At 40.9% G+C, this 24,074-nt stretch overlaps 1 long non-coding RNA gene across 2 annotated transcripts in view; it reads right to left on the bottom strand.

Moving 5' to 3' along the window:
* Positions 1-24,074, bottom strand: part of LOC101951667 (uncharacterized) — a 41,143-nt gene that overhangs the window by 8,842 nt on the left and 8,227 nt on the right. Inside the window, exons 2-4 of one of the 2 annotated variants that reach the window (XR_010589226.1) lie at positions 22,984-23,059; positions 21,421-21,592; positions 19,128-19,609 (exon numbers count right to left, since the gene is read on the bottom strand). This is a non-coding gene — a long non-coding RNA (uncharacterized LOC101951667). The remainder of the gene's footprint in view (positions 1-19,127; positions 19,610-21,420; positions 21,593-22,983; positions 23,060-24,074) is intronic. The other variant, XR_010589227.1, reaches the window with a different exon arrangement.

Here is a 24,074-nt window from a genome sequence, read left to right as displayed (position 1 = left end):
AATATTGGTGTGCACACAGCCGGCTCTATAGAGAGCGGTTCTATTTTTGGTTAACCAAAGCCTACTGACCTCCGGTGGGTAGAGGCTTCATAAAAGAGCTCATAGAAACTTTAAGCTACAATTAATCTTATCCAAAGTGTTCACTGAGAAATCAGGGGTAACAAGAGCCTATAGGGCAAGGTAAAGCTGCTCGCTGAACGAGATCAGGGGTAGCAGGATAAGATAATTTAGGCTGTGTCACTCGCTGCAAGGGTTCAGGGGTGACAAAGGAAACTATACACGTGTTAAAAAAATGTTTAAGAAAAGACAAGGGAGAACAGTCTCAGAGACAGGAATGGAGTTTGAAGGAGCTCCAACCTCACCTTTTGTAAAAGAAATAACACCCTTTAAACAAATCCTTCAGAGATATAGGCACAGTCTTTGGACTGAACAAGCCCTTGCAGATGCTTGCTCTATTTCAGATCTAGAGGATAGATTGGCTCACTATATCCTCATATGTAAACCCCGAAATGCAGCAAAAAGAGACGCTGCAGGGATCTGGCTGCTGTGGGAGGCTTGTAATGACAGCTACCTCCGCCTAACAGCCTGTACAGAGGAAAACTTACTGTTTCTCGCTCTGATCCTGGGAAGGATTTTTATATTTGGTGGATGAACCCTCGGTGGTAAAAGCCCGAGCAATACAGAGGGAAGCTTAGCGTCTCTCCCTCTGGCCCAAAGTGGGTTAAAATCATAAGATACAAATCTTGTTCTGTTAAACCAAACTCTGAAGAATATAGGAGTTTGGGCAGTGTAGTGTGGTTTATGTTTGTTTGTTTGTTTTGCTTTGTTTTGTTTTTCTTGTGAGTGATATTATGGTCATTTCACAATATTGAAAGAAATGTTTAAGGAAAGGGACCAGGAAGGGTGGGGGCTGGTTGAGAAGCCCACCCTCCTTGCTAAATTGGTAGTGGAACAAAGCTTGTGCCCATGGAAAGGAAAGGTTCTTTGGAAAAAGCAGGATCAGGCCCAGACAAGCAGGCAAGAAATTGGTTGGAAGCCTTAAGGGCATAGTGGCAGGAGTAAGAAAGCAATAAGTGCAGGCATGAAACCCTGGAACAATACTTAAAATGGTAAAATCTAATTGATAAAGGTGTCATTTTGGGAGATAAACAGTAATTTAAGGAAAGACCCTGAAAAGTTAACTCTACAGAGGCTGAACAGAATTAAGCAATTAAACTTTGTGAAAATGCTAAAAAGTACCATGTTAAAGAGAAAAGGAATTCTTGGTTTCTTTGCAGCCATTCTGAAGGAAAAATGGGCCCTTTTCCAAAGGAATGTCTGTAAATAATCCAGGTATTTGAAATAATTTGACTATGAACAATTTAGTCAAATTTGTTAAAAACATGAGGGGATTCTATTGAAACTTAACTGACCCAAATGTATGAAGGGAATATAATCTATGTACAGCTATGTAAAAACAGCAATGTAGAAAAGATGTTAAGGGAAAGAAAATGTGTATGTATCTATTTGTCTGTGGAAATATGTAAAGTTCTAAGAACCTAAACCAACACATCTGGTTTGTAAAACTCCTGTTTTGTAGGTTTAAGATAAATTAGTTTTGTTTTGTTTTTAATGTGTAACAAAATAGCAAATGAGAGCTGTAGTAAAAGAATAAGAAATTAACAGTGCCCCTCTGAGGCAACAGCAGGGGTGAGGTGCACAAAACAAAAAGAAGCACTGCTAGAAACACTGAGCCTTAAGATGGCTCTGTGTAATCAGACTGTCACTTTGACGAGGGTACATGAAAACTCTGTAAAAACAAAAGGAAGCAGCTGCAGTTTGGCTTCTATGGAAGACCTGTAACAAGGTATTCCTTCAATTGGCTACATGCAAAAATAAAAAACTGCACCAAGATTTACAAGCCTCTGCTGCAAAAGCAGAGAAATAAAATGTATGTCCAGCAGTCACACTAGAACAGAGGATAGCACAAGCCCAAGCACCCCCCCCCCCCCCCGGAAGAATTGGATACCATGGGTCAGGAGAGACATATTTGGTACACCGATGGCAGTTCCATGGTGGTGCACGGTAAAAAGAGAATCAGATATGCAGCCATCATTTTAGAAGAGGAGGTACTAAAGGGGTATTTGGATCATGGCTCAGCACAACATGCTGAACTCCATGCCATATACCCAGTCCTAAAACAGTATGAAACAGAGAACTGCCCCAAGACTGTATACATTTATGCTGACAGCAATTACTGTGTAAATGGGGTGCAATATTGGATGTTTGATTGGCAGAGGAACAATTGGAAAGCTGCAGATGGGAAAAAAATAGCATATATAGATGAATAGAAATGGATTTATGCCTGGGTTACCTCTCATCCCAACCAGCTTAAAATCAAACATGTCAAGGCACATGGAAAAGGCTCTGCAGCTGAAACAGTATGAAATAACTGTGCTGATGCCATAGCCAGAGATTATGAAGGGATAGCAGCGGTGACCCGAAGGCAGGAAAAGAAGGTATTAGAAGCAGTCCACGTCCCAGGAAGGATTGAAAGGCAGGAACTGGTTATAGCTCATCAGTTCATGCATGAAGGAGTGGAAGGGACGCTGGGAAGGTTAAAGCAAGTGGCAGAATGGAAGGGGATGAGAGATGATGTGGATACATGGGTCAGGAATTGTATACAGTGTGCCAAAGATAAAGCTTGTCCTCCACACCAGCCTCAGATGCTACATCAAAGAAGGCTGGGACCCTGGCATAGAATCCAAATGGACTTCATTGATAAATTGCCAAGGAGTAAAGAAGGATTTCGATATCTACTTGTAATCACAGATTCCTTTTCAGGTTGGGTGGAAGCTTTCCCTACTAGGAACAATAGCGCCTGCACAGCCGCTAAGAAACTATTCTCTGAAGTGGTTTGCAGATATGGGACTCCCGAGATTATCGACTCAGACAAGGGAGGATCCTTTGTGGGAGACATATTTACTCTACTGCTTAAAGCATTAGGGGTTTCACACAAACTCCATGTCCCATACAGACCGCAGTCTTCAGGACAAGTATCTCCAGGCCATGGCAAAATGGCTGGAGATTTTAAAACAGAATTTTTTTTCTAGATGGAGTGTTAACGCCCTTTTACTGAGAGAAAGGGAGGATTTACACTCACAAGAAATGCACCACTTAATTAGCATTTGTGCAGCCCCAAATACCAAACACACTGTGGCAGAGACCAAGCAGGTTCTGCCAGGGTGAAAGCACTGTGCTAATTTGTTTCCAAGCTTCTATCTTTCAGGCTCTGAACCAGAACATCAGGAGAGCTGGTACCAGCTGAAGAGTTATAAAAGACCATGGTTATAGTGTCGCGACAAATTCTGTGTTCAGTGTTGCATGTTCTGTGTCTGTCTCTAGTGGTGTCCTGTGATAGCATTGGGTCCAGAGAAAAAGGGGATACTACACTAGACAAGACAAATGTCTTTTCTTCTACTTCCCCCATATCCATCCAACTTATCAATCACCACTTGTGTCCAAAAGACTTTGGTCCCCAGTGCATCAGGTTTATTTTTTGTTAGGTTCTCTAATAGTCATTTTGTTGTTAATTTTTGTTATTGATACATTTGTATTGTTAGTTACATTTGCTTGTACTGTTAATTCCACACTTTCCTCTATGCACTCTGTATTCTACTTCCCCAAGCCCTGAAGGGTAGTTCTTGGGCCCCCATAACCTGTAAAACCTTAGCCCATGATTGCAGGGCCCCATCTTTCAGGTCCCCAGAAACCTCTTAAGAACAACTGTTAAAAATAGGGGATTCTGCATTAAAAAGGTCCTAACCTCAGTAACTTTTATTGTTTGATGACTATTGCAGCATCAAACTTGGACCTCATTTTATTTGTCAATGTACCTAATTATTGTAATGGTTTCAGGTTTTATTGTATTCCCAATTATTATACTTAATTGTTTGCATTTCTGTTTATATTATATCTGGTGTTTGGTCAATTGTAATGATTTTAGTTATACTCACCTGCTTATAATTGTTTGGTTTGTTTACAACAGATCACCTGTGCCCTACAACGACAACTACTGTACTGTAATGATCATAGATCCAGGGGCGGAGTGTTGTAGGAGCAGCACTGATCTGTATGTACCAATATGACTGGATGCAGTATGTTTCCAGCACTGTGAAATCAGACTTGTTAATTGGGAAAATAATTGTAAAAATAGCACACCAACAGTCTCTGGAGGCAAAGGTATGGAAGGTTAGCCCACTCCCCATATTACACATGGGATCATTCTGGCTGCCTCGGACCTCGAGCCAGTGGGCTGGGGAGGGAGGAAAACTATTGGACACTAGAGGTTGTACCGAATGGACTCCTCAAAAGTGGGTATGCCTCACCTTACCTGTTGCCCCAGAGCCTTGTAGTAAAGATGTTTCATTGGAATCATGTATGTGGGATGAATTGGATAATGACACCAAAGTATTGTACAATGGACAATGTGTCTGTATCCACTCATGGGAGGAAGTATTTTGGGAGGATGGGAGTGTTAGCAACCCCCCCTGTAGATGAATGTAAATGATTCTCTGGATGGTCCCCGACTACCCCTGGCATCCTATCAGTAATGCTACACCCCTTGATAGTAGTCTTGATATTAAATTGTATTTGTATAATTGGTATGTATGGCATGTGTTTTCAGATAAACAGAATGTATGCTAAATTGGAATCACAAACACATGTTGCCTCACAGTACCTTCTCTCAAACAGGTTAAAAAGAAAGTGACACTAACGATTATATAAATATCGTAGTGTCAAAAGGGGGATTATGTAGGGATATTAAAGAAGGTACTAACAGTGATTCCCCCAAGAGACAGTGACCCCCCTCATAATTTGGCCCCCACACTTTAAAATTCAACAGTTTCACCAAGTACAAAAAATCTCTTGGGTCTTCTGTTAAAACTTGTAAGCTACTGTCTGTATAATCAATGGTTTCTATCTATCCTGTGACTACTATGTAAAACTTACAAACAAGTTAACTGACTTTGTTATACAATGTAAACAAACACTATAAGCTGTTAAGTGTCTTTCACTTCATTCAACTGCTCCTAGATCAGACCCCCACCCTCTGTGATTAAAGGGCCGGGAGTCTCAAATGAATTAGCACACACTCTGAAAGTGGTGGAGACAGTAAATTAAAATATGGTTAAGGGATGGAATGTATGCTGATGAATGCTTGATATACATGGATGGTTAGGGAGGTGCCAGCCTAGAAAAGGAGTATCCATCGGCCGAAGAATGTGTCAAGTGGATGACCAGAAACCCCCGGAGGGTAAACTGGGACCCACCCCATCACCTGGAAGGATGAGAAACACAAACTTTGGACAGTGTGGAGCCACCAGGAATGTGCCACTTTGGACAGAAATGTGCCATCTGCTGATTGAGTCAGCAACAGCAGGATGAAACAGCTCCCATAGACTAACATAGGAATTAATTCCTATAAGAAGGGACTCTAAAGACTGATGACTTTGAGTCTCTGGTTCTGCTGCCAGCCTCCAGGAGCATCAGGTGCACCTGACACAGACTCGGCTCCATCCTCATGACCAAGATACCTGGCCAGTAACTTGGCATGAGCAACTTCTAGGCTGGTAACTATAACACCTATACAGAACTTGAATGAATGATTGTGTGAATGAATCTCTCTCTCTCTCTCTATATATATATGTATGTGTGTATGTATAAGAAATAAGTAGTCAAACAACGTTGTTTACTTTTATCTTTTGCTTTATCAGTATATTTACAATAAATGTGGCATCTTTGCCTTATCCCTCTTAATAAGATCCTGCTGGTTTTTATTCTATTGGTATAACAATCTTGGTTATCTCTGATCTCCAGAGGTGAATGTATTGGAGAAATTATAGAATAATCCTCTCAACTGTGTTTGAGTTATGAGAGAGAGAAAAATATATATAACTTTTCATGTTAAGAAAGAAGGAAGTTTTGCATACCCAGAACTCAAAAATGTCTGAACCAATACTTAAAAATTCATATGTGACCTAATTCTCCACTGCAATGCATCTTGGCCTTGATTCTTATTTATACTAGGGCCCTTTAATACTACTGTTATAGTGCAAAGGGGCGTTAGGGTTACATGTACTTCAAAGAAGTGCAAAGGGGCCTTAGGTTTACACGTATTCAGGGGTGAAAGTAACTTAAAGAACTTACCGGTATGCTGGAGTCCTGAGTGGGGGGTGGGGGTGGGGATGTGGGTGGCCTCAACCGGAAGAGGCGGGGCCTTAAAAATCCACAGGCCCTTTAAATCGATATTTAAAGGCCCGGGGCTCCGGCTGCGGTAGCAGCGGCTGGGAGCCCCAGGTGCTTTAAATCACCACTGCAGCCCCATGATAGTGGTAGCTGCGGAGGCGGCTGGGAGCCCTGGGGTGGAGCGGCGATTTAAAGGGCCCGGGGGGCCACTGCCGGCAGCACCGGACTCTTTAAATCACTGCCTAAGCGCTGGTGGCACCTTAAAGACTAACAGATTTATTTGGGCATAAGCTTTCGTGAGTAAAAACCTCACTTCTTCGGATGCATAGAGTGAAAGCTGAAAGTTTTTGTAGATACAGACTAACACGGCTACCCCCTGATACTTGCCTAAGCGCTGGGGCTCCTGGCCGCTGCCACTACCCTGGGGCTCTGGCAGCGGGGCTCTGGCAGCGATATAAAGAGCCAGGGGCTCCGCTGTGGTAACGGCAGCCGGGAGCCCTGGGCCCTTTAAATCACCGCTGGAGCCCTGGGCCACCGTCGCTACCCCAGGGCTCCGGCAGCGGGGCTCTGGCGGCAATTTAAAAGGCCCAGGGCTCCGGCCACTGCCAGGAGCCCTGGGTCCTTTAAATTGCCAGCCTGGGGAAGCTGCCCCCTCCCGGTTCGGTCGGAAGTGTACCGGCTCTTGCTGGTATGCCGTAATGGACTGTATGGGCTTTCTTTCACCTCTGCACGTACTCTGAAGAAGTGCAAAGGAGCCATAGTATAAATAATCAGACCCCTGGTGTAGTTATTTACACCTGTGCAAAGTGTAGAATCAGGGCTTCAGAAATAATAACAAGACACTACTAAATGCAATCCTGATCTGAATACATTGGTGTAAAATAGATTGTTCCTTTTAGTGTACTCTCTACATTTAGGAACATGACTTTACTCTTAAATGTAGCCCCATTGAATTAAATAGGAATCTTTGGGTAAGTTACACACATGTGTACATTTTGCAGAATTAGGCTCTATGTTTGTAACATTGAAGTCTTAATAGAATTTCTATGCCATTCCTTGCCTACACATTTCATTGTATTTGTATATTGTGTATATCTGGTGGCAAATTGTAAAGCACTGAACTATACTGATGGGCATGATAAAATGACAGAGAAAAAATTAAATACCTATTGTGGGGTTATTTTTTTTAGAAATCAACTTCCTTTTGTCTTTATATTTGCATTTGTTGTTATTATTATTATTTATTTGTAGTACATTGTGTCTTGGAATTCCAGAGACAATGTATGAATTCTTATCAGTATTGTAGATTTTCAATGACGAAACTTTGTATTCAGATATTGTTATAGTTTCCCAATATTAAAAAAAAATTACTGACACTGTAACCTGCTCAATAGGCAATTGCACAGGTAGATTTCAACATGTGTGAGAAATAGCTTTGTATGGAATAAGCTTCATTATACAGAACAAAATGTCTATCCTCAAGAAGAAGAACAGAACAGTACACACCACAGGATGCTGATTTAAAGCTTCACATTTCTTTAGCTTTGTGATTCAACTTTCCTACCAAAAATGGAGCATGTATAAGGCGACACTTAATCTCAGTTGAAAAATTATCACTTGGAAAGAGGTGGAGGAGTATTTCAGTAGAAAAAAAGGAGAAAGTGACCCAACTGAGTCAGAATTGACAGTGAAGTGGAAGAAAGAGATGGAGTGTAACTTATTTAGGGCTTTCTATATCTGTTCTCTCTCTAAAAGAGAGAGAGAAAAGGCAGGTAGAAAAGAAAAGAGAAAGAATGATATTGTGCAGTGCATCTGAATCCAGCTAAGCTCAGTTTGAGAATCATGACAACTTTATCCTTGGTCTTTAACTTTTATGAAAAGCTAGTTTCACTTTGGTTTCAGTGTGTCTGTCAGCCCTGCAGTGAGGGCCCTCTTTCTGTGCACAGCTAAGCCAGCTAATTGCTCAAAGTGTTCCTCAAGTACAGTGATTGCTGCCATTTCACCTTTTATTGTCTGCCAAATCAGTTTGCAGACATACTCTCTGTCTCTGACTGAGTGCCCACTCCAGACTGTTCTTGGGAGGTCATGAATATTTTCAAAGCTAGGCTTAAAAAGTTTTGGCTGTATTCTGTAAATATTTCAGAGAGTGCATCGTACAATTACAAGGCTATCACAAATCTGCCAGCCAGTCTCAACAGCATCTCTCATGTTTTTTTCCTTCTATATTCTGTCTGCAATCTCCTCATTCACTACAAATGAACTGAGGCTTATATCAAAAGGCATTCTGTTTGAGAAGTTCAAAGTTGAGGTAATGGTGTTTTATACAGTAAATTCTAAATACAATTATTTATCTAAATTCTGTCTCTTAGAAAAGTAAGTGGACCTGAGCACAGAAGATTTTGACTATTCAGTTTTCTATATCTTTGAACATTGTGTGTGTGTAGTGGGATGGAGAGATGCACACAATAAAGTGAGAGATTATATTTATCATTTGTGTTGTGCACCTGGAGTGCACTACCAAGATGAGAGACCCACTGTGCTAAGTGGTGTACACACATACAGCAAGAGAGGATAACTGTTCCTAGGACCTTATAATCTAAATAGACAAGGGAAGTATTATCCTCATCTTTTTACAGAGAGGGAACTGAGAAACAGAAAGATGAAGTGACATGGCTAGTCATCCAGCAAGACCATGGAAGAACAGGGAATTGAACACAGGTCTTCTTTCTTGAGCACTATATCAGTGCCTTCACCATAAATTGTTCTTCCCCTCCATGTATGTAGCTTAAATGTTTAGATATTCGAAAGCTTATAGGCTGGTGTAAGAAACAGTGTTTAGGCTCTGCATTATATTTTCAAACTCTTGCATTGAGAATTAAATGTGCAAGTCATAGTCAAACAAGGTACAAATCCCTATGAGCAATGAGTGGGATTTTAAAAAGTGTCTAAGTGGCTTAGGAACACAAGTATTGTTGAAAGTCATTGGGACTTCTGGTCAGAAGTCACTTAAGAGTTTTGAACATCCCACCCAAAGTGGAATGGTCAGTTTAGCAACATCTCATAACTGGGTAGAAACTGAAGAAGAGTAGAAAATAGGCAAACCATTTCTAAGATACTCTTAGCCAGTATACACATAACTTTTTGGTCACTCTTCTAGTACACTTGTCAGTTAAAGGGAATGATTTGCTGCTAGTCTTTTATTATATCAAGCTAGTCAAATGTTTTCATAATTTTGTATGAAAAATTTCCAAATTAAAATTTTGGCGGGGGAAAATGACTCTCACTTTTTAATTTTTTTCCACTGGAAAAATGGGAGGAAAGAAAAACAGTGGAAGTGGGTGCCTCCTCTACCCTAAGTGAAATTAATTGTTTGATTTTTTTTTAATTTAAATAAATATTTTCATGTTTTTTCTTCAAGAATGAAAAAAACCTGTATTTTTTGACAAAATATAATTATCTTTTTTTCAGACAGTTTTGTTTCCATATCTCTAATACAAAATCTGTAGACTGAAAATCTGAATTTGTTCTACAGAGTCATAAATTAAACAAATAAGTAGTAAAAAGCAAGACTGGAAAAGTGTGAAATAGGCAAAAACAATCCCAGAGTGGCATTTTTACAGGAGCCTTCTGCAATCTGAATGACAGGACCATGACAGATTTGTAGTCAATCTGCCCTATTTAATTGTGTTGCTTCTTTATCCACTTACTCCTAGATCTCAGCATACTGGCCATGCTCCTGGGCCCAGCCCATGGCTGCTGGGCAGCAGGGCCCACCCCCAGTCACAGGGATTGGAGCAGGCAAGCCCCCAGCTCTCCACCCCACCATGTTGCAACATGCACTGCTGCTGCTGTGTGCCATCGCTCACCAGCCCCCTGGGAGCAACACACGATGCGATGCCCTTTCCCCCAACCCCCTCCCCCATGCTGCCCCTTCTCCTTGAAACCTTCCCCCCCCCCCCCGCTGCCCCTTACCCACAGTCCTGACCCTCGCGCTGCCTCTTCCCTGAATGACCCAATCCCCCCTATTTTCTCCCCCATCCCCCATCGCTAGCCCTTGTGAGACGGCTTGCTGCTGTGGGTGTGGATGCGGATACAGGTACAGGTAAAAGACGGCTAATGGATCACGGGTCAGATCGCGGGTTGATCCTGGCAGATGCGGATCAAATGAGGATCCACATTTTTGTATTCGCACAGTGCTCTAACTATTAACTAAACAATACAACAGTGATTCCAAATACACCAATAAAAACACCCTTCCTTCTAAGAAGATTTTTCTCGTGGCCATAGTAGGCCTCTTCCTAGGACAGAGTCATTTTCAACTCATGCTCTTCTTGAAGACCTTAATCAAATGTCTCAATTCAAGGAAAGGGGGAGTTCTCCTGTCATAGCCCTTTGGGGAAAGCAGCACTTCAGCTTAATCTATTTCCAACATTTTGTCTTGACACAAAGGATAAACTACACTGACACTTGCTGTCAAGGAAAGGCAACTATAATACTGTTTCTCTGAGAAACCTGGCAATAAATTGTGTGAACAGGGAAAGAATCAAGTGATGCCATAATCTTCTCCAGGGGGAAGGATTTGATATTTTAGGAAACATTCCCCTTTGCTATGAACGTTTTTCCCTCGGTCAGAGGGATTGTTTATATATAATAAGAATAAATCCCATTTCAATATTTCCAAAAATTCATATTTTTTTTTTAACGTGGGCCACCAGAGCTGAAAATAAACCAAGCTGGCTGCCTCTTGGGATTTATTTAACTTTGAGTGCCCATGACTCAGCCTCATGATTAAAAAAAAATAAAAGAGGCGAGACAGGCACTGGGCATAACTCACCTCTCAAACTTTCTACAAGTCATTCTGAAACAGAATTTTTAATGCTGCTCAATGTCAAGGAGAGAGAAAGGTATGGAAATCTTCTCTCTGCCTCATTGAGAAGAGGGATTTGAATCTAGATCTCCCAGCTGAGTCCCTTAATCTCCAGGCCAGAGAGTTATTTTCACCTGTTTGCTCACTGGTCCAAGGAATATTTAAGTATTTATACAAAGTGGAGCAGCACTAACAGAAGAGCTAGAGAGCTACCTGTTCCAGAAAAGCCTCTAACCAGACTGTTCACTTTGGGGGAGGGGAGTACCTTGCTTTCAAGTCCCTGCTGTAGAATGGGGATTCAAAACCACAGGATATGGAAAAAAATGTTCCAATGTGCTGACAGATTCCAAATGTTTAAGCAAATACTTTCCCAGATTTTTCAGGTTGCTGGCCAGCTTTGTAGGCTTGAACTACAGTCAAAGGTAAAGGGAGGGGTGAGAGTGACCCACTCACATGTAGTGCTGTAAAGAGCCTGGCTGTGAGGGGTGTGGACACAGGAAGAGCTAAAAGACCCAAAGAGGTCTAGTTATAATGAAACATTGCACAGTTTGCCCAGAATATTTCCAAATGCTACCTATTAAAACCACTGGTTTTCGTGCTGCTTTGTGCCCAGCACAAAGAAATCCCAAAGCACTGGAGAATCAGTGGGAAAGAACTGTGACATACAAAAACTATAATTTAATCAAGACAAAATCTTGCCAGACAAACTTGATTGCTATTTTTTTGGACAGTAACAAAGAGCAGGTGCAGAGGCTCTTTCTGATCAGCAGGCAAGGAGTTAATCTTGATTCAGATCTCCTGCAGGTGTAGAAAATAAAGAACTAAAGAAGAGGTGAGGCCTGAAGGCCTAATCAGCAATTCAAAGGAAAGGCAGGGAAGGTTATAAAACAACCCTATTTGTAGCCACTACTTCTTCTTCTTGCCTCAGTGCAGGGGGCTGGACTAGCTGGCCTCTGAAGTCCCTTCCAGCCCTACATTTCTATGATTCTAAGGAGAGAGAATGCCCCCATACCAGCTGAGGGCCTGAGCTGCAGTCTGAGTTAGACTTTGCTTTCCTTTTTTTCCTGTTTATTAAAAAGTTATTTGTTGTTGTTGCTGCTGCAACTAGTGAAACCTGAAATCTGTGAGAATAAAGGCTTGGGAGAAAAGCCTATTCCTATCAGAGGCTTCATTTCATAGCTGTAGTTCCACCAGCTAACAACTGTGTTAATGAAATTTGCAAATGATTCTTAATTGTGTGAGGCATTGGAAATACTAGTCAGGGCAATGAATCAATACAGAGGGGCTTGAGGAGACTAGAAATGCCTGCAGAAAAGAACAATGAGATTCAGATGAGGAAAAATGCAAGCAAATCCCTTGATTGCGGGGGGCAGAATATGAAACACACACACATGCAATCGGTGGAGAAATCTGGCAAACTCTGGTGCTGAAAAAAAACTTCGGTCCATTCCTGCAAACACTTATATGCTTGACTTTACACATTCGGGTTATTCCTATTGAAGTTAAAGTGGGCAACACAATAGATATGAGGAGTGATGTGGCAGTAAAAATAACAATGTAATTAAAGGCTACAAGTATAGTAGAGAAATAATTGTCTCCTTCCTGAAAGCTATTGTTCAACCACATTGTATTTTATTTATCAGTGGGTTCCTCACTGTCAGAATGATATTGACAAATTGGAGGGAGTTAATAGAAGAGCAATGGAGAAGGTCAGAACATAGGATGAAAGAGAAGCTTTTATAATCTTTTCTACATATTTAGTTTGTGTAAAAGATGACTGATAGATTATCTACAGTATGTTTTTAATGGTGTTTATATCCAGTTAGCAATGGACTGGAAAGGTGTCTTCATGCACCATACTGTCATCCTTCTACCAAGTGGTAACTAATTTCAGGGCCTTGCAGGTTGGCTTCTTATTGAAGGAAAAATCAGTGATGAGGAATCTTGGGAATGGCTTAGTGTAACTTATTTGTTTTGCTCTATATATCAGTCCTTGAACAGAGGTGATCACAAACAGCACACAGGCAAACTCCTCTTTCAGAAATCTCAGTCCAAATAACAGTGCTTAGTTCCTAGTGAGCAACTCTGCTCCAAGAGCTGACCTGAAGTAGAGATATGAAGGCAAAGAGCAAACTGTCTTGCTGGTCCTTACTGGTCCCCCACAAAAATCTGCATCATCAAAACTAACAATGCAGTATTTCTTCAGAGTGAACTCTGCTCAGATGTTAAGAAAAATACTATATGTAATAGCAGCATCTGGTGACTCCTGCCATAAAAATACTCTACTTAAAATATTGTTTTCAACCCTGACAGTGTTTTGTCCTTATCACAGACCTAGGCTAGCACATTGCTCTCCTGCAATCAATTTAGCGCACTGTATTTTGGCAGTATGTGCAGAATCCCCAGCAATGTATATTGGCAAGCTCTTTTTTTTTTTTTCTGAGCTCAGAGTATATTGCCTTATGTTCTGTTCTGTGTGCTGCATGATCTCTGAGTGCTCTGATCCATGATGAAACCTGATGGGATAACTACCCAGATTTTCCTGCACATAGACAGTATGATAGGTGTGGGAATGCAAACTTGGTTGTGATGACAGATAAGCCACATGTACACACTGAACTGTTACTTCTAATCTGTTAAAGTGGCCTTTGTGTCTCTAACTAGGTACAAGATGGTTATAGTTGTAGTGTGGTTTACACCAACACTACAGTGGGAACCCAGATATTCAAAGAATGTAAACACCAAGCATATAGAAGTATTTAAGGTGAAAGAAGAGTGTTACTGCTGGAGTTCCCAACCCTCCAGGATTGTCCTGGAGTCTCCAGGAATTAATGATTAATCTTTAATTAAAGATTATATAATGTGATGAAACCTCCAAGAATACATTCAACCAAAATTGGCAACCCTAGTTATTGGAAATAATGAGCTGACGTTGACAGGTTGTATATGAAGAAAAACTTCCTGACAGAGTGGTGTCTGTGGAGAGAAGGGTTGAAAGCTCTATTGCATGGGAAGGTAGACTGGACAAACATTAAGAATATACTCTAGGGATCAAGCCAACACTTCCAGGGAGATGAATCAGATAACCTCATAGATTCTGTCCATGTCTAAGTTCACTGATTCTATGAAGTATGCATTACAGTGGGTTAGCTATTATTCTGAAGCAGTACATATTCATTAAGATGCTCAACTTCATTTTTTTAAAGAAAAAGTCTATACAACTTTTGGAAGGAAAGACTGTGAGAGAGGGAAGGGTTTGTGAATAGGGAACCCAAACTTGCCCCCATTTTAAAGTCAATAGATTGGGTAATTGTCTTCAATTGTGGCAGTTTTTGATCAAGGGAGAGGAGGATTGGGAAGAGAGAGGAAGAAAGGATGAAATAATTGTTAACAGAGTTCACCTCTCTCTCATTTAGTTGTGCAATAAACTAAAGATTTTAGTTCATAGTTAAAGATATTTCTTCATGTGTTCTAAAACTGACTTCCAATGGATCCCACTGTTTGTCACCATTTGATTCGATATTATGCAACCATGTCTTAACCTGTCTCAATTTGGGCATCCAATAGCAAGGCACCCAAAATTAATACATTTTAAGACCATTACATCATCTAGTCTGACATCCTGTATAATACAGGCCATAGAATTTTTTCCAGTAACTCCTATATTGAGACCAATATCTTGTTTGACTAAAGTATATCTTCCCAACACATCTTGATTTGAAGACATTAAAAGATGTAGAATCCACCAGTTCCCTTGGTAGTTTGTTCAAGCTCACTGTTAAAAAAAAGTGTACCTTTTAGTATGTAATCTATATGTAAAAGGTTGTTACAAGGAGGAGGGAGAAAAATTGTTTTTCTTAACCTTTGAGGATAGAACAAGAAGCAATGGGCTTAAATTGCAGCAAGGGATGTTTAGGTTAGACATTAGGAAAAACTTCAGAACTGTCAGGGTGGTTAAGCACTGGAATAAATTGCCTAGGGAGGTGGAATCTCCATCATTGGAGATTTTTAAGAGCAGGTTAGACAAACACCTGTCAGGAACGGTCTACATAATACTTAGTCCTGCCATAAGTGCAGGGGACTAGACTAGATGACTTCTCGAATTCTAGGATTCCATATATAATCTATTATCATCATCATCCAGGAGTGAAAATCGTAAGATTCTTACATGATGCAAAAATAATATTCAAGCTATTCTACTCTGTATTTTTGGTTCAAAAACAAATTAAATTAATATTCAAGTCTCCCCCCCAACACACACACAGTGTTTCAAAGGCTGTTTTTATGACAGCAGCATAAGCAGCCTCAAACTGTTCTACTTAAAGCATACTCTCCTTTAAGGAAAAGGAGGCTGTTGCATCCTTAAGAAATCAAGTGCTCTGAAATTAATTTTAGCAAGTTGTTCCTCACATATCTCTATAACATTTCTATTATTAGCTATTATTTAGACCAGTGGCACTCAACCTTTAGTACCAAAGATCCACTTAATCATCACAGCCTGAAGAACCAGGAAAGAACTGAACGTGTTTTAGAATACAAAATTGTGCATAACAAGTAGTGATGGATGAGCTCCAGAGCTTTGGCTTGGATAATCACTTCCAATATTTCTGATGCTCATGTGAATTATCCAAACTCCTTGAGGCTGCAGTCTTTGGCTGGAAATCTCACAGAAACAGGAGTTCCTATAAGATGTCCAGTGCTTCCTTCTGGGCAGACAAAGGATGCTACAAGAACAGTCCCTTGTAGTATTTCAGCATTGCGGCTTCTAGTGTGAGGATGAACTCAGAAGTTTAGAGGACTGTGAAAGTGAAAAATAAATAAAAATGTTAAACTTTATAGATTCACATTGAGATTTTGATGAATATCTGGGATGTTTTCTATTTTCTTTGAACTTCTTCCCTCATACCTAGATTCTTCCAGTCTAACCCACTTCAAGGAACAACTCTCACTTACTGCTATCTACATATCTGAGAAAGTCAATTTACATACTTTTTTTTTTTGCTCAGGTATGCGACCTTTCTCCTAGATCAGGCTGACACACCTATCACAAGTTAACATTTACTTTGTTCCTGGGAAGCCCTGTTTGTCTCTGTCACATCTGCCTAAATCAATATGGATGCCCGGTACTTGGAATTCTCCCTCTTCATCTACTCCTCCTTTTTAGCCTTTTGGGGTTTCCTCTTGGACAAGAGCTGCCTTTTTTGAGCAAGTTCCTCCACAGTTGGGCATAGTGCTCATTAGGGGGCTGTGTGTCTCTTAAAAGTTGTGCAGCATCCTGTTTTTTCTACAGTCAGGGAATTCCCTCCAGTCAAGAATTCTTTATGTCAACAGTATGTCAAATAATAAGCCCTGGTACATATTTTCCTCTACAACTGCTGCAATGAACTGACAGATGGATGTCTCATCTCAAGAAGATACAATAAGGAATGCCTTGCTATACAGATGTGACATGTCAAGGTCATGATTGTATTAAGGACTATAACACTGTATCCAGTCATCATCAACAAACAGGATAGTGTATTATTTCTGGTTTAACCCACTCAATCACCTTTTTTTCTGTCTGGCATTTTAAAATGCCACGTGGATTTCCCATTAACCCCTCACACTGTATTGCACCTCTCTTATCCATTTAATTTTCCTGAGGCTCCAGACATTCTTAAAGATTGTTTACTGGAGCAGGAATCCCTATGCTGTATAGCAGTCATGAATTAGCTTCTGGTTAGCTCATGATTTTACAAGAGATCACTTTGTAGCTGCACTACAACAAAAATACAGATGCAAAATAAAGTCAACTGATATTAATAAAACACGGTAGCTATGTGACTATATTTGAAATCTCACATTTGCATTAGAACAAAGTAAAGTACTGATCTCTCGCCAACATTTTTCACAACATCTTGATACACTTTTGTCACAAGATTATTTCACTGGAATCTTCTGAAGCAATTATATTTTGATAAAACTGACTATGGTGACTATGATGTTTGGGACTATGTCTGTGAAAATGAATGCTGTGTGAGATTATTAATGCTATGTGCCTGTCTCAGGCTGCAGAATACATTTTGAATGTGCAGCCTTTTCCTTTCTCTGTGGCCTGTTTGCCTCCATGTTGGGTTGAGAGTCCAAAGGCCAGTGGCAAATGAATAACAATAGAGGGTAGCTGACTTTTAGTACCCAATCATTAGGAATCTATTTACTCTAGACAAAAGACTAATCCCTGTCCAGAAGAACTGGTTTAACAGAGGAGAAGTCACCACTTTGGCACCATAACTGGCAGAGGTTTGTGTTCCTGTGGGGAAGCTGGCAGTGGTGGCTGCTGTCACAGGGGGCTGAAGGCTTTACAAAGGGCAGAAGTTGTTCTGCTTGGAAACCATTTTCTCCATTCCATGAGGGAGAGACCTCTCACCATGTGACAGTCTGAATGAGGCCGGGGACATCCTCTCTGCCTATTTTCCTGACACTAATGGTATCTAAGGAGTCCCAAGGAAAGGGTGAGATAGAAAGTGACATGCATGTGGTTTTTACTGTTTTGTGTGATTTACATATGATAAAGTATAAAGGTTTTAGAGTGTGCAAAGTGTCTGTGCATTGATTGCTTTACAACAGCTGTGTGCCCCTACATCAAACTCTAAATCAAAAGCATCACACTTTCTGGGAGAAGGATTGTGTTTAAGTAACTGAGGGCCTATGGCAAATGAGCCGAGGATCCCGTTCCAAGAAGGGATAGCAGAGTGAGAGTCGGCACCCAGAGGTCAAGGGTGGAACCACTGCTGCAGCCTGCTGAGGCTTCAGAAGCTTACGGCACCCCATGGGAGCCAGAGCAGCAGAAGCTTGGTCTGCCCTCCCATCAATCCCAGGGGGCACTTGCTAGGATCTGTGACAACTTCTTTTTTTTTTTAGGAATGAGAGCAGAAAGGGTTTTCCCTTGGATTCTTTTGGTGTTGAGCCAACCCTGCCTCCAATCTTTAGTGGAATCCAGCTTTGAGCAATGTTGCCAAAGCTGATATCTTGTTGTGCAGGCCAAATAGTTGGCTATCTCCTTTGTGGGGAATCCAGTGTTTTCATAAAACAAACAAAGGATGCCTGAGAAATGATGAGGTTCAAATCAGCAGGTTAACCATCTCTAAGAGTGCTTTAGCAGCCTCCCAACTGCTTTTCTGTACAGATCTGCTATAGACTAAGGCCCTGATCCAACAGAATACTTAAACGGCTGCATAATTTTAAGCACAGGGTAGTCCCATTGATTGAATTTTAATGCATGTATCAGATCAAAGTTTTCCACTTTCAGCAATTAGATTACTTAAACCACTTGAATTCATGGGACTACTCACTTGTTTAAAGTTAAGCATGTAGTTCTATTGACTTCAAACACATGAGTAAGTGTTTACAGGACTGGAATCAATCTTAATAGGAAACTATATGAATCAGGTTTATTTTGTTTCCATTACACCATTAAAATATATGGAGTTGCTCTGTGTTTATACCAGTTTAAACATTAAAACCTTGTGCAGAAGTCTCGGACAAGGTTCGGCCCTCAGCGGGGCTGTGGGGTATCCCACCGCCTCACTCTGGTCCACCGTCAGTCCTGGTCCGGTGGTAGTGTGGGACAGCAAACACACGGTTAGGGGCTCAAGCCCTGAAGCAGGGGCTGAGCCAAGAGTTCAGGATCCCAGGACCTTAAGCAGGGGCTGAGTCATTGAATTTGTAGCAGCCCAGGCCCTAGGTCAGGGTGGGGCAGCAATCAAATAGTCAGGGGCCCAGGCCCTTAAGCAGGGGCTGAGTCAATGGGTTTGTAGTCCCAGCCTCTCTAGGCCAGGGAAAGGGGGAGTCTGCCACCCAAGGAGTGGGTGGCAGGGGGGACGCAGGCCCTCCCACTCACTGTGTCCCAGCCCGGGGCCCTAGCAGCTGTGAAAACTTGCTGCTGTCAGTGGGGATCCTGGGCGCAACACACTGACATAGGTTCTGGCAGTGTTGCAGCCAGACTGGGGTCGGCTGCCCCTGGGCTACTTCCACACTCCCCCTCGTAGGGTACCTGGGTCGTACTAGTGCCCTCGGTGGTCTCCACCAGCATCGGTTCCTCCGGGTAGGTAGCAAAGGGTAGGTTTGGCTCCTCCTCGGGATAGCTGGAAAGGGCAGGCTCGGCTCCTCCTCAGGGTAGCTGGAAAGGGGAAGGTCAGCCAGTCCTCCTCGGGGTAACGGGTCAGGGGTAGGCTCAGCTGGCCTGGTGAGTCCTCAGGCTGGTTGCGGCCTGCTGCTGTCTCCCAAGCAGGAGCTCGTCCACAGACGTCTGCTCTCTCCAGCAGCTTGTTCTCCACTAAGCTCTGTAGGTGGGCTTTTATACTTCCGTGTCGGCGCCATGACCTCTGAGGGGTGGGCGCCGGACCCAGTGGCTCCGCCCACATTGGTGTTAGGGGAGGTTCAGCCCTCAGCGGGGCTGTGGGGTATCCCACCGCCTCGCTACACCTGGACACATGTCCTTCTCTAACTGTACATCTCCAACCCTGTTACCAGCTCCTCAAAAAAATATAACAGTATTATTTTTTCCATCAGGTATTAGTAAGCACTGTTGCATTATTATGCAAGGCACTTCAGAATGATCAGTAATTTACAATCTGCCCAACCCTAATTTATTTCACTACTTTGGTAGATTGCCTCCAATTCAGTCAATTTTCATTTCTTTCTGTCTTCCTCTTTGTCTATATTTTATTAGACATTATGGATGTTAATTTACTTACGCATAGAAAGCTGAAGCAGATCAGATACAACAGCTGGCTATTATCGGTAATTTTTTTTACCTAATTTTTTGCTAGCTGAGTTTACTTAGGCACAGAAAGATCAAATGATTTGCCTGAAATCAAAGAATGATTCAGTGGCTCATTGGGTATTAGAACTTATGCAATGTTCTCCCTTTCTAGGCCTGTGTGTTGACTGCAAGTTCATACAATCACTTTGATGAAACAGCCTTCTCTTTGTTACTTTTCAGTGCCCACATCTTCCAGACAGTGATTTGGCATGTATGGAAGAGCAAAAAAGATCTTTGTAGATTTCTGGGCTGGATGATCAGGTGGTCTAAAAAATGTGCATGAGTGCATCAAAATCAATGAGTTGTACCTATTTATACCAGCTGATACTTTGGTCCTGGATTTTTAAGGTCAATAAGCCCTAGAACTCTGAATCCCACACATTATTTTGTATAAAAAATCACATTTTTATTTTTCCTTGCTTGTAGTAAATTCTACCTACTGTAAGCAAGGTAAAGTAAATGAAAGAAAATAATACCCAGCACAGTTCATTGTAAATTTAATATTTGACTTGTCTTGTTTTCTCCCTTTCACATGTAGTTTTTAACCTCAGTTCACTACATAATGTTCTTTTTTTCCTTTCAGATTCTTTACACATCATAATTATTTCTTCATCATAATTCTATCCTGTTGCTGTCAGAGTGACAGAGTACAGTGCTGTGCTGTTTCTATTTTCTCCTTATCTTGTATTGCAATTTGCATTGTTAACTCTTAATTATCTTTCATTAACTCTTAATTATTTTGCATTTCCTTTCTGGAAGGTTAAAGTGTTTGGGAAGAGATAATTTTGTATGTTTTCCACTCTCTCACAGACACTTATGTCTAGTGTAACATGAATGAAACAGTTTTATATTAATATGTTCCTTGGTGTTCCAGGGAGCTGCATGGAAGTTCAGTAGCACAGGGTTTTCTTTTCACCTTACAGTATTATTTTTCTCCTTAGAGAGCTACATAAGCTTTTTTTTAATCTTCTAGGTGGGTGGAAGTCAGAGTTCTTGATGGCTAAGTGCTCGCAGGCTTTCAGGGATGACTCAGTTGTAACTAAAACTGAGAGACCACAGAAGAATGAGACTAACTGAAATCTAGCCAACCCAGAGAGTTCTCTGATGTAAAACACTTGTACAACACAAAATGATTTCGCATTTGCAAAGAGGGCAGTAGATGTATATGCTTGACTGTACAGAATGACACTTAAAATAAAGACAACTGAGCACGGAAGACCCTGAAGGCACAACACAACCAGTTTTGTTTGCTTTTGGAAACAAGCAGGGTCCAGCCCAAGTCAGCAGTGATGATGCATTATAAATAAAAGTCTTAATTTAGCACATCATATTATGGCATGTTTCACAAAAGCTATAGTTAAGTGGAAAATGCATCGAATGTCTCTCTCATTGATGGTTTTCCTTTTGGAAATATCTTGACTTACTCATAAGCAGAGAGAGGCTAAAAATAGACCCTCAAAGGAGAACTGTTGAATCAGATCTATTGCTACTCAAAAGCTTATTTTCTATGTTTTCCTCATACCTGCTTAAGTAGAGCTGAAGAGCAGGTCACATGGTCAGGTACCATCTGCTCACCAAACACTGGATGTTTCAAATCAACTGTCATCAGAAATTCAGTATTACTTTTTTAATCCTCTTATTCAGTCTTCTTAGCTTTATTTATCTTCCTTAATATCCTGAAAAAGTGCTGAAACCTGCAAAGGAGAAGAAAATCTCTATTGTTTTATGGAATCATATACTCATGAAGGGCAGGAACCTGACTGTAGAATGGTGGGAGGAGGGAAATAAGAAGATTGATGGTGGAGATTCTTTGTGTGTGTCATACCCTGTACTGAAAGGAAAATGATTGAGCTGCTCCTGTGTATATCTGTGACTGAGTTAGTGATCAGCTCTCATTGCTTAAGGACATGAAATGTGTTTCCTGGAGCCTTGGCACTGGACTTCTTTATTCAATTCTATTGTACTTTTTGTCATTCTCTAGATATCACAGGGTTAATATCATTAATTGCCTGTGTAAAAAAATCACACCTCCTTGGCCATATCTTGCATTTAAAAAAACAACAACAATTGTGCAAACAGTAACCCAACTCCACCTCTCTTCTCTTTTATGGTCATATCATATTGTCAAGGAGAGAAAACATGTAAGTAACAGAACTGGGCAGGCAGTTAAGATCAATAGAGAACAACAAAGAAGCACAGCATCATGCCTTTGAAGACCCACATAAACAAGGAGACTGGGAAAAGCTGTTTGGGCATGGCTAAATTGCAACTGAGAAATGACTGGAACTTTGTAAGGCAATGTGGAGGTGGCATACTGTTCAGAAGGGAAAGCATGCTATCAGAAAATGTGTGCATCTGCCTATGCCTGGAAATGTGTATACTTTTCATTATATCACAGATTGTAGCTGTTATTTTCTGTCCATTGTTCTATATAACATATCCCTCTCTTATAGTCTATTGTTCCCCCTGGGCTGTTTACATGAGGCTTCTGGGCCCACAACCCAATGTTTTGTCCTGCATGCTTCCCTTGTGGCCTGTGGTCTATCTGAGGTTGGTTACCTTTTTTGGACTTCCTGTTTCTGGTGGTGGCACTGTACCCATGGAGTCTAAGTTCCTGCTTTTCCAGCAACCAGTTATTTATAGGCCTTTACCAGCCAGGCGTTTTTCTCATTGTACCTTTTTTTTTTTTTTTTTTTTTTTTTTTTTTTTACAGACAGCACTGATCTTTGCCTTCTCCATCCTTCACCTGGCTAAGTCCACTTATTGAATTTCTGGGGAGTCACTGGATGATGTGTGTCATACTTGTGGCTCTAAAGATGGCCATATGGTCTGTGGGAATGTACTATGCAACACTGTTTCCTCACAGCCCCGTTCTGCACTATGTTTTTAGCCCATCTAATGATTTCCATTGTTAGCTCATACCACAGCAGACTGTTTCTCCAAATGCTTCTTCCATTAAACGTTTTATTCTTCTGAACACTATGTCGAGTGCCAAGTCATAATGCTGTTCTCAAGGTGTTAACGAAGCTGATATCTCATGCAACATGTCTTTCCTTTACACGACTTCAGCCACAAAGCATCATACCTTTCAGTGCCTCCCAGGATTTTCGTCTGTGCTAGGTAGTTAATTCCTCAGACTCACAATAACCTGTACAAAAATGCTGAAATGGAAGATACAAAAATGTTATCCAGTGTGAGGGCAGCCAATCCCTCAGCAAACCTCCTGCTGTCAGTGCACACAGTCAGCACCAGCTGTAATGCAATTGAACTCAGTAGTTCTCCTGGGAATGTACAGGCACAGCTTACTCAACCAGCCTGCTTTCCTTAACAGTCCTAGGCCTTTAATGCAAGAACATATTTCTCTTTTAGACCCTTAAATATTTTTAAGACCTTTTCAAAAATGTCTTCACACAATCAGTACCAACTGTAGCCTGACTTTCAAATGAGAATATGCATGTACAAAAACTAAAAGCAACAGGTGAAAACTTAGTTTTGCTAAACATATCACAAGTGATTTTATTGAAAATTCATTAGGATAATTAAATATGAGGATAGTAGCAATTGGTGAATAATAGAAAATTTTGTTCCTTGATATCTGTAGTAAGAAAACATGTTGAATGAATGCTTGGCTTAGGAATATAATGTTTTGGTACTTTTTTGGATGTAAAGCAATTAATTATGTTACAGCAGCACATCAAGAGGTCTGCCAATTAAAAGGACACTGTCTACTTGATTTTTTTATTACTATTCTCCAGAAATTCAAATTTCCCTTTAAATAATATATCCTGTTTTTTTAAAGTTCTTTAATAGTATATTATTAATGTCTTGTGTTCCCCCCAGGCCACTAATTTTGTGCATCCATGAAGGATTGAAGAGCGCAACCTGTAAAATGGGAATACTCATTCACACTATCCACTGCTGGAGTGCAACGCAACAGTCATTCGGAGCTAGCAACTATACAACTGTTATTCAACTTCTCTATTTCAAACTTTTTTATTTCACTGATTTATTTAGATTTATAAAATATTAAAAGGAGCACCTATCAAGGGTTTGAGGCATAATCTACATAAACTGCTGACAGGACACACAATTCTTCTACTGCCATCCCCCAAATCTGAATGTTCTCTAAAGTCCACCTCAGCAGCACTCCTCATCAATAGATGCACCTTGCAGTGT

The sequence above is a fragment of the Chrysemys picta genome, chromosome 7 (assembly GCF_011386835.1).
Source record: "Chrysemys picta bellii isolate R12L10 chromosome 7, ASM1138683v2, whole genome shotgun sequence".
NCBI classification, from domain to species: Eukaryota; Metazoa; Chordata; order Testudines; family Emydidae; genus Chrysemys; species Chrysemys picta.
This window is presented reverse-complemented; position numbering and strand designations above follow the sequence as displayed.